Source organism: Phyllobates terribilis, unplaced genomic scaffold, assembly GCF_046119375.1.
Source record: "Phyllobates terribilis strain yellow unplaced genomic scaffold, ASM4611937v1 Scaffold_8__6_contigs__length_399053987, whole genome shotgun sequence".
NCBI lineage: Eukaryota > Metazoa > Chordata > Amphibia > Anura > Dendrobatidae > Phyllobates > Phyllobates terribilis.
Genome location: NW_027362768.1, coordinates 394,795,093 through 394,805,355, shown reverse-complemented (window position 1 = coordinate 394,805,355; position 10,263 = coordinate 394,795,093).

The window sequence follows — 10,263 nt, the reverse complement described above, 5'->3', positions numbered from 1 at the left end:
TGTATATATAGTGAGGGGCAGCAGTACAGATATAGAGGCTTCTGTATATATAGTGAGGGGCAGCAGTGCAGATATAGAGGCTTCTGTATATATAGTGAGGGGCAGCAGTGCAGATATAGAGGCGTCTGTATATATAGTGAGGGGCAGCAGTGCAGATATAGGAGCTTCTGTATATATAGTGAGGGGCAGCAGTGCAGATATAGGGGCTTCTGTATATATAGTGAGGGGGCAGCAGTGCAGATATAGAGGCTTCTGTATATATAGTGAGGGGCAGCAGTGCAGATATAGGGGCTTCTGTATATATAGTGAGGGGCAGCAGTGCAGATATAGGGGCTTCTGTATATATAGTGAGGGGCAGCAGTGCAGATATAGAGGCTTCTGTATATATAGTGAGGGGCAGCAGTGCAGATATAGGGGCTTCTGCATATATAGTGAGGAGCAGCAGTGCAGATATAAGGGCTTCTGTATATATATTGAGGGGCAGCAGTGCAGATATAGAGGCTTCTGTATATATAGTGAAGGGGCAGCAGTGCAGATATAGAGGCTTCTGTATATATAGTGAGGGGCAGCAGTGCAGATATAGAGGCTTCTGTATATATAGTGAGGGGCAGCAGTGCAGATATAGGGGCTTCTGTATATATAGTGAGGGGCAGCAGTGCAGATATAGAGGCTTCTGTATATATAGTGAGGGGCAGCAGTGCAGATATAGAGGCTTCTGTATATATAGTGAGGGGCAGCAGTGCAGATATAGGGGCTTCTGTATATATAGTGAGGGGCAGCAGTGCAGATATAAGGGCTTCTGTATATATAGTGAGGGGCAGCAGTGCAGATATAGAGGCTTCTGTATATATAGTGAGGGGCAGCAGTGCAGATATAGGGGCTTCTGCATATATAGTGAGGGGCAGCAGTGCAGATATAGGGGCTTCTGTATATATAGTGAGGGGCAGCAGTGCAGATATAGAGGCTTCTGTATATATAGTGAGGTGCAGTAGTGCAGATATAGAGGCTTCTGTATATATAGTGAGGGGCAGCAGTGCAGATATAGGGGCTTCTGTATATATAGTGAAGAGCAGCAGTGCAGATATAGGGGCTTCTATATGTAGCACCCCGAGGACTCGGCTGCTACAGGGGTATTGCACCTCGAACCAGAGGTGTGGTATTCCACTCCCGGGTAAGGATGGAGTGTGGAACTGGGCTCAGATAGCTGCATGCACTACACTCACCCCATTTCCGGGGGACAGATCAACGGTACTCCCACCAGATAGATGTGCAGGTACGACAGCTTCTGTCCCTGGCTGGAGTGGGGAGGGGGGAGGAACATCCTAGTGGTGTAGGAGCAGATAGGGGAGGGACTCTGGGCATAGGTAGGAGCCCATTGGGTGCTAGTCACCTGGGCTCGGGTGTCAGAGGGAGTATATAAGGTGGGCACCATCTTAGGACAGGGTCTTTTTGGTCTGCTCTGTGCAGAGAGGAGCTCAGCCAGAGAGGGCTGACAGGGAGCTGTGGCTCCGTCTGGGCCCAGCTCCAGAGCCAGGCCTGAAGCAGAGAGAGAGAGAGAAGGAAAAAGGAGGAAGAAGAGAGACGCAAGGAAAGGCCCAGAGACGAAAGCATAGAGGGAACCCTGAGATCCCACGAGAGAACGGAAACGGGTGAAGGGTTGGCAGAGCAGGGTACCGGATCCCAAACTGGTGGTGGCTAATTATCCTCAGCCAGGAACCGGAGGTCGTGGACAAGTTTTGGCGCGACCCCTCGCCATATCCACCAGGAAGGCATACCACGTATAGGGTCAGGGAAGCCGGGAAAGGTTTCACCACCAGAAGGCCCGAGGGAGCTGGACAAAGGTGGATCCCTGGTGGGGACGGCCAGTAGGAAGGAAGAGAGGGGAGCTCAGGACCACGCTCTGGAACTGCCTGGGAGTTGGCCGAGTCCCTGACCTGGTGGACGCAGCACGACTCGGGTGGTCCTACTGTGCACGGGCGACCTGGTAAAGAACTGTGAGTAAAGCTTTTGAAACTGCACTTCAAGCCACCGTGTTTCGTCGTCGCACCTGCACCATCAGTACTGGGACACCCGCACCATCACTCCCATTGTCATCTCTAACATAGCTGCCCTGAGGCCATACCCCTCCCGTTGGGGGTTATACCATCCACGCTGCACATCCGTACCACCGGCCTCAGCGGACTGCCCCGCAGCGGCGGCTTCATAGCCGCATTCAACGGGTGGCGTAGTCGGACACTAATACCATCAAATCAATAACGCCACTTAGTTTGACACCCTGAGCACAGACCGGGTCACCGCCACGAGGACTACTACCCCTATCTGATCCGGCTCCGGGTATTCCCCGCGTGCGCAATACTACACAAACATGGCCCAGGGGGCGCGTCAACTTTTGGCGTAGTCGGCAGGATTTCGTGCCCGCAACCACCGGGTACTGCGTGCCTGAAGAAAAGTTCACATTTACCGCAAAAAGGAGTCTCCCGCCAATTCTAGAGGGTTCCCGCCATCGGAAGCCGTCCGGAGTCGTTTCCCGCCGTTTGCCCGCCATCTGCAGCCTTTGCCCGCCATCCACGAAGTTTCCCGCCATCAGTGGATGATTCCCGCCATCTTGGACAGTTTCCCGCCCTGGCAGAGCGGACGCCATTGTGGGCGTGCCGGAGAGTGGCAAGAGACCACCTCCCATCGTGGACGCGGTCCCAGAAGGGCGCCAAAAGCGGAGACCGCCCCCACCAGCCGAGACTACCACCATGGAAATGTCCATCAAAGTGGGGGGTCTGCCCCTGAAACTGACTGTCACCAAGTTGCCCCGGGACCACTCCCAAGGGGGGTGGATAGAGAACAAAACGGAGAAGATGGGTGCGGCATGGAGGAGTCTGGACAGATCGCACCCGGGGATGGAGGAAGAGACAAGCGGTACCGACCCCGTGGTCCGGGGCCTGCTGCAGGCCGCCACCCCAGAAGGCCTGGTGGAGATCCTGGCACAGCTCCCCAGAGATCGGGAGCGTGCACAGACTGCGCTGGAGGCCTTGGCCCGGAAGATGGCCCGAGTACAACAAGAAGCACTGGCCGAATGGAGGAGGGAGATGGCCCAGCAGGCTGGAACCCGCCAGCAGAGGACGCCACCCGCAACGTGGAGCATGTCTGCCCCTGAGGATGGTGCAGGAGGGACGAAGGCCGGAGACGACGCCGCGGAGGAAGCCGCAGGGATGGAATCAGGTAATGGGGACGTCATCACCCCGAGCCCAGTAGCCGTAAGCCTGCCCCAGCTCCCCGTCGCAGAGCCCGAAGTCACCCTCATCGCGCCCGTTGCCGCACCGCCACTGCTCCCAACTAGGCCTCAAGCGGCCGGAGCCGCGGTCACGCCCCCTTCCGCGCCACGCCCCTTGACCCTGAGCGCGGCAAAAGAGGAAGTGCCACCGGCCTGGTCGCAAGGCCGAGTACCCCCGGGCGCCGCGGTCTCAACAGCGCCCTCCTCCCGGAAGGCGCCATACTTGAACCCAGACAGGATGCCTACGGCCTGGACGCAAGGCCGAGTACTCCCGGGCGCCGCTGCCCCTACAGCGCCCTCTACCTCCACCGTGCCACCCCTGGGTGAAGATCTGTTTGCACAGCATACTAGCCCGGACGGGCTGCCCTTCGTTTGGCCACCGGAGTACATCAATCCCCGACTCCGGAGGGAACGACCCCTGTGTGAGCCTCTAATCCCGGCTCCGGCGCCCGCCAAAATTGTCCCGCTCCCGTTGGAGGAGGCCCAATTCGCATGGGATCCGACCGGTGAGGACCTCATGGGGTTCACCAAGGAGACCCGGGTGGCCGCAGCCCGGCGTGAGGAGTGCTGTCGTCAACAGCTAGAGGTCTTCGGGAGAGAAAGACGAGAGAGGCGGATCCGCGAAGAACAGCTGCAGGTCCGGAGCGCGGAGCAGAAACGCCGAGCCCGACGAAACCCCCGTGCGGCCCACGGTCCCCGCGCCACCGGGACCGTAATAAAGTTCCAGCTGGAGCATGGCTGGGGCTTTATCCGGGATCACCAAATCCCCGGCGACGTCTTTGTCACCCGCAGGGATGTCGAGAGCCACCTGCCGGAGGGACATCGCGGACGTGACCTCTACCCGGGTGATGAGGTCACCTTCACCCGGCATCAGTGTGCTAAAGGACCGTACGCCCTTCACGTACACCGGCTGACTGAGGAGGAGATACAATATGAGGAAAGCCAAGAGGACCCGGACGGGTCTGAAGACTACCCTCAGGAGGAGACAAGGAGAGGATACCGCTACTGAAGGAAGTAGCATAAACAAAGTACTGTATATAGTTACCCGTCAGGGTATGAGAACTGTTGCTGAAACTGTTGCTGAGTGAAGTGTGGTCCCCGTTGGGACTAGTGTGGAACAGTTAAAGAACTGTTTCCTGTGTGCCCCTATCCATTACCAGGCTGAGGACTGTGAGCAGCCATTCCCCTATTCCCACTGGCCGAGGACTGAGAGCGGTCAACACCCTGTAAATAGTTGCGCTTCTTAAAGCGCCCCCTACTGGTTTTATAAGGAACTGCTTTTCTTTCTACTACGGAATTGGTGACTGTTGCACTTTACCTGGTCACAAGTTGCACCGTGGCCAGAAGATAAAGAATGTGTTTTATATGAAAAGGTTATATATTGAAAGTTTATACTGCTAAAATGATAATGTAAAAAGTTACTTGTAATATTTTATAACGTATAGTATGCTAAAAGAGAAAAGTACCTCCCATAAAGGGATGAGTTCATAAGTTAATATCTTATATGTGAGTGCACTTTAAAAATTTTTGTATGTTTTAATTTGCCTTTGCTCTTTTACAGCCCGAGGACGTGCTGTGGTTTACCAGGGGGGAATGTAGCACCCCGAGGACTCGGCTGCTACAGGGGTATTGCACCTCGAACCAGAGGTGTGGTATTCCACTCCCGGGTAAGGATGGAGTGTGGAACTGGGTTCAGATAGCTGCATGCACCACACTCACCCCATTTCCGGGGGACAGATCAACGGTACTCCCACCAGATAGATGTGCAGGTACGACAGCGTCTGTCCCTGGCTGGAGTGGGGAGGGGGAAGGAACATCCTAGTGGTGTAGGAGCAGATAGGGGAGGGACTCTGGGCATAGGTAGGAGCCCATTGGGTGCTAGTCACCTGGGCTCGGGTGTCAGAGGGAGTATATAAGGTGGGCACCATCTTAGGACAGGGTCTTTTTGGTCTGCTCTGTGCAGAGAGGAGCTCAGCCAGAGAGGGCTGACAGGGAGCTGTGGCTCCGTCTGGGCCCAGCTCCAGAGCCAGGCCTGAAGCAGAGAGAGAGAGAAGGAAAAAGGAGGAAGAAGAGAGACGCAAGGAAAGGCCCAGAGACGAAAGCATAGAGGGAACCCTGAGATCCCATGAGAGAACGGAAATGGGTGAAGGGTTGGCAGAGCAGGGTACCGGATCCCAAACTGGTGGAGGCCAATTATCCTCAGCCAGGAACCGGAGGTCGTGGACAAGTTTTGGCGCGACCCCTCGCCATATCCACCAGGAAGGCATACCACGTATAGGGTCAGGGAAGCCGGGAAAGGTTTCACCACCAGAAGGCCCGAGGGAGCTGGACAAAGGTGGATCCCTGGTGGGGACGGCCAGTAGGAAGGAAGAGAGGGGAGCTCAGGACCACGCTCTGGAACTGCCTGGGAGTTGGCCGAGTCCCTGACCTGGTGGACGCAGCACGACTCGGGTGGTCCTACCGTGCACGAGCGACCTGGTAAAGAACTGTGAGTAAAGCTTTTGAAACTGCACTTCAAGCCTCCGTGTTTCGTCGTCGCACCTGCACCATCAGTACTGGGACACCCGCACCATCACTCCCATTGTCATCTCTAACATAGCTGCCCTGAGGCCATACCCCTCCCGTTAGGGGTTATACCATCCACGCTGCACATCCGTACCACCGGCCTCAGCGGACTGCCCCGCAGCGGCGGCTTCATAGCCGCATTCAACGGGTGGCGTAGTCGGACACTAATACCATCAAATCAATAACGCCACTTAGTTTGACACCCTGGGCACGGACCGGGTCACCGCCACGAGGACTACTACCCCTATCTGATCCGGCTCCGGGTATTCCCCGCGTGCGCAACGCTACACAAACATGGCCCAGGGGGCGCGTCATATATATATAGTGAGAGGCAGCAGTGCAGATATAGGGGCTTCTGTATATATAGTGAGGGGCAGCAGTGCAGATATAGGGGCTTCTGTATATATAGTGAGGTGCAGTAGTGCAGATATAGAGGCTTCTGTATATATAGTGAGGGGCAGCAGTGCAGATATGGGGGCTTCTGTATATATAGTGAGGGACAGCAGTGCAGATATAGGGGCTTCTGTATATATAGTGAGGGGCAGCAGTGCAGATATAGGGGCTTCTGTATATATAGTGAGGGGCAGCAGTGCAGATATAGGGGCTTCTGTATATATAGTGAGGGGCAGTAGTGCAGATATAGGGGCTTCTGTATATATAGTGAGGGGCAGCAGTGCAGATATGGGGGCTTCTGTATATATAGTGAGGGACAGCAGTGCAGATATAGGGGCTTCTGTATATATATTGAGGGGCAGCAGTGCAGATATAGGGTCTTCTGTATATATAGTGAGGGGCAGCAGTGCAGATATAGGGGCTTCTGTATATATAGTGAGGGGCAGTAGTGCAGATATAGAGGCTTCTGTATATATAGTGAGGTGCAGCAGTGCAGATATAGGGGCTTCTGTATATATATAGTGAGGGGCAGCAGTGCAGATATAGAGGCTTCTGTATATATAGTGAGGGGCAGCAGTGCAGATATAGGGGCTTCTGTATATATAGTGAGGGGCAGCAGTGCAGATATAGGGTCTTCTGTATATATAGTGAGGTGCAGTAGTGCAGATATAGAGGCTTCTGTATATATAGTGAGGGGCAGTAGTGCAGATATAGAGGCTTCTGTACATATAGTGAGGGGCAGCAGTGCAGATATAGGGGCTTCTGTATATATAGTGAGGTGCAGCAGTGCAGATATAGGGGCTTCTGTATATATAGTGAGGGGCAGCAGTGCAGATATAGAGGCTTCTGTATATATAGTGAGGGGCAGTAGTGCAGATATAGAGGCTTCTGTATATATAGTGAGGTGCAGCAGTGCAGATATAGGGGCTTCTGTATATATAGTGAGGTGCAGCAGTGCAGATATAGGGGCTTCTGTATATATAGTGAGGGGCAGCAGTGCAGATATAGAGGCTTCTGTATATATAGTGAGGGGCAGCAGTGCAGATATAGGGGCTTCTGTATATATAGTGAGGGGCAGCAGTGCAGATATAGAGGCTTCTGTATATATAGTGAGGGGCAGCAGTGCAGATATAGGGGCTTCTGTATATATAGTGAGGGGCAGCAGTGCAGATATAGGGGCTTCTGTATATATAGTGAGGGGCAGCAGTGCAGATATAGAGGCTTCTGTATATATAGTGAGGGGCAGCAGTGCAGATATAGGGGCTTCTGTATATATAGTGAGGGGCAGCAGTGCAGATACACGTATGTTACTTACCAGTAATGTGTTTTTTCGGAACCCATGACGGCACAACGAGAGAATTACAGAGAACTAAGTATGTGAGGGAGGGACCACGGCCTGCTGAACCCTACTCCCAAACGTGAGATCAGAGGAGGCAGAAAGGTCAAGTCTATAGTGATTATAGAAAGTGGACGGAGATGACCATGTGGCCGCCTTACATATTTGCTCAATGGGCACGTCCGCCCTTTCTGCCCAGGAAGCAGCCATGCCCCGAGTAGAGTGGGCTTTCAAATTGTCAGGGGGGGTCTCAGCCTGACCCCGTGTAGGCCTTCACAATGGTTTCCCGGATCCACCTTGACAGAGTGCCTTTTGAGACCCTCAATCCCTTTCGGGAGCCCTGGAAGGAGATAAAGAGAGACCTATCCTTTCTCCATGAGCTTGTGGATGCTAAATAATGCATAAGGCATCTCCTGACATCCAAGGTATAGTACCTTTCCTCCTTGCTATTTTTGGGTTCAGGACAGAAGGATGGTAGGGCTATCTCCTGAGACATATGAAACCTAGAAACCACTTTAGGTAGGAAAGCAGGGTCTGGTCTCAAAACTACACTATCGTCTAGCACTAGGGTAAAGGGTGGATCTGCTGACAAAGCCTGTAACTCACTAACCCTCCGTGCTGATGTTAAGGCCACCAGAAGTACTGTTTTTAGGGTGAGCGGTTTTATGGACCCTGAGCTAAGGGGCTCAAAGGGAGAACCCGTTAATGCGTTTAGCACCAAGTTTAAATCCCAAGAAGGGACCCTTACTGTAGGGACTGGATTGGCTCTACTACATGCCGTCACGAACCTGAAAATCCACTTGTTACAGGCCAGATTATAACTGTATAAGGCTCCCAAGGCAGAGATTTGGACCTTTAAGGTGCTCACTGCTAGACCCTTTTTTAGCCCCTTTTGGAGAAATTCTAAAATGGCTATAATGGGAACCCCCCCCCCCCCCCAGGGAAACTCCCTGAGATGACGACAAAAACTTCTTCCAGACTCTACTGTAAATCTTGGTAGTGATTGGCTTCCTACTCTTTAGAAGAGTAGTGACTAAATTTGATGAGAAACCTCGACCTTCTAGCAACGACCTCTCAAGTTCCAGGCCGCTAAGTGCAATCCTTTCACCTGAGGATGGAATATAGGCCCTTGAGCAAGAAGGTCGGAATTTCTGGAAGAATCCAGGGGTTCGTGATGGACATGTTTCTTAGCCAGAAAAACCACGGCCTCTTGGGCCAGAAGGGGGCTATGAGGACCACTCGAGCCTGATCCTCTCGAATTTTCCTCAACATCGCTGGAATTAGGCACGTTGGGGGAAAGGCATAGGCCAGACTGAAATCCCACCTGCACTGGAAGGTGTCTACTACTAGCGGGTTCTCTAAGGGATTCAGTGAGCAGAACTTCTTTGCCTTGCTGTTCTGACGGGTTGCAAACAGGTCGACCTCTGGAGACCCCCACATGGCTACTAGCTGGCGGAAGATCGAGAGATTTAAAGCCCATTCTCCCTGTAATAATGGCCTGCGACTTAGAAAGTCTGCCTTCATGTTGTCCTCTCCTCTGATATGAAGGGCCCTTAACGAGAGAACTTTTCCCTCTACCAGCGAAAATATTCTCCCCGCAACCTGCATTAGTGACCTTGAACGGGTTCCCCCCTGATGGTTCACATAAGCCACCGCAACCTGGTTGTCGGACAGAAACTTCACGTGATGACCTCCTAGTAGGGGCAAGAAGCTGATCAGTGCTTCCTCTATCGCCCGTAACTCCCACAAATTGGAGGACTCCAGACTCTCCTCCTGTGACCAAGTTCCCTGTATCGGGCGGTTGTCCAAGTGCGCCCCCCACCCCCTGGGGCTGGTGTCTGTAGTAATCACCCTGGTGAATTGGGGAACCCAAGAAAAGCCTGTCGGAACGTGCTGGTCTCCAACCACCAATACAGAGACTGAATCACATTCTGGGGGAGAATTAGCCTGCTTTCTAGATGTCCCCTCAGGATCACTTCGTTTCTTAGTACATCCCATTGGAACTCTTTTGAATGATATTGGGTCCAGGGTACCTCTGAAAATTGCGATGGATCGGCATATTTGTATATATAGTGAGGGGCAGCAGTGCAGATACACGTATATTACTTACCGGTAATGTGTTTTTTCGGAACCCATGACGGCACAACGAGAGAATTACAGAGAACTAAGTATGTGAGGGAGGGACCACGGCCTGCTGAACCCTACTCCCAAACGTCGGGAATTTCTGGAAGAATCCAGGGGTTCGTGATGGACATGTTTCTTAGCCAGAAAAACCACGGCCTCTTGGGCCAGAAGGGGGCTATGAGGACCACTCGAGCCTGATCCTCTCGAATTTTCCTCAACACCGCTGGAATTAGGCACGTTGGGGGAAAGGCATAGGCCAGACTGAAATCCCACCTGCACTGGAAGGCGTCTACTACTAGCGGGTTCTCTAAGGGATTCAGTGAGCAGAACTTCTTTGCCTTGCTGTTCTGACGGGTTGCAAACAGGTCGACCTCTGGAGACCCCTACATGGCTACTAGCTGGCGGAAGATCGAGAGATTTAAAGCCCATTCTCCCTGTAATAATGGCCTGCGACTTAGAAAGTCTGCCTTCATGTTGTCCTCTCCTCTGATATGAAGGGCCCTTAACGAGAGAACTTTTCCCTCTACCAGCGAAAATATTCTCCCCGCAACCTGCATTAGTGACCTTGAACGGGTTCCCC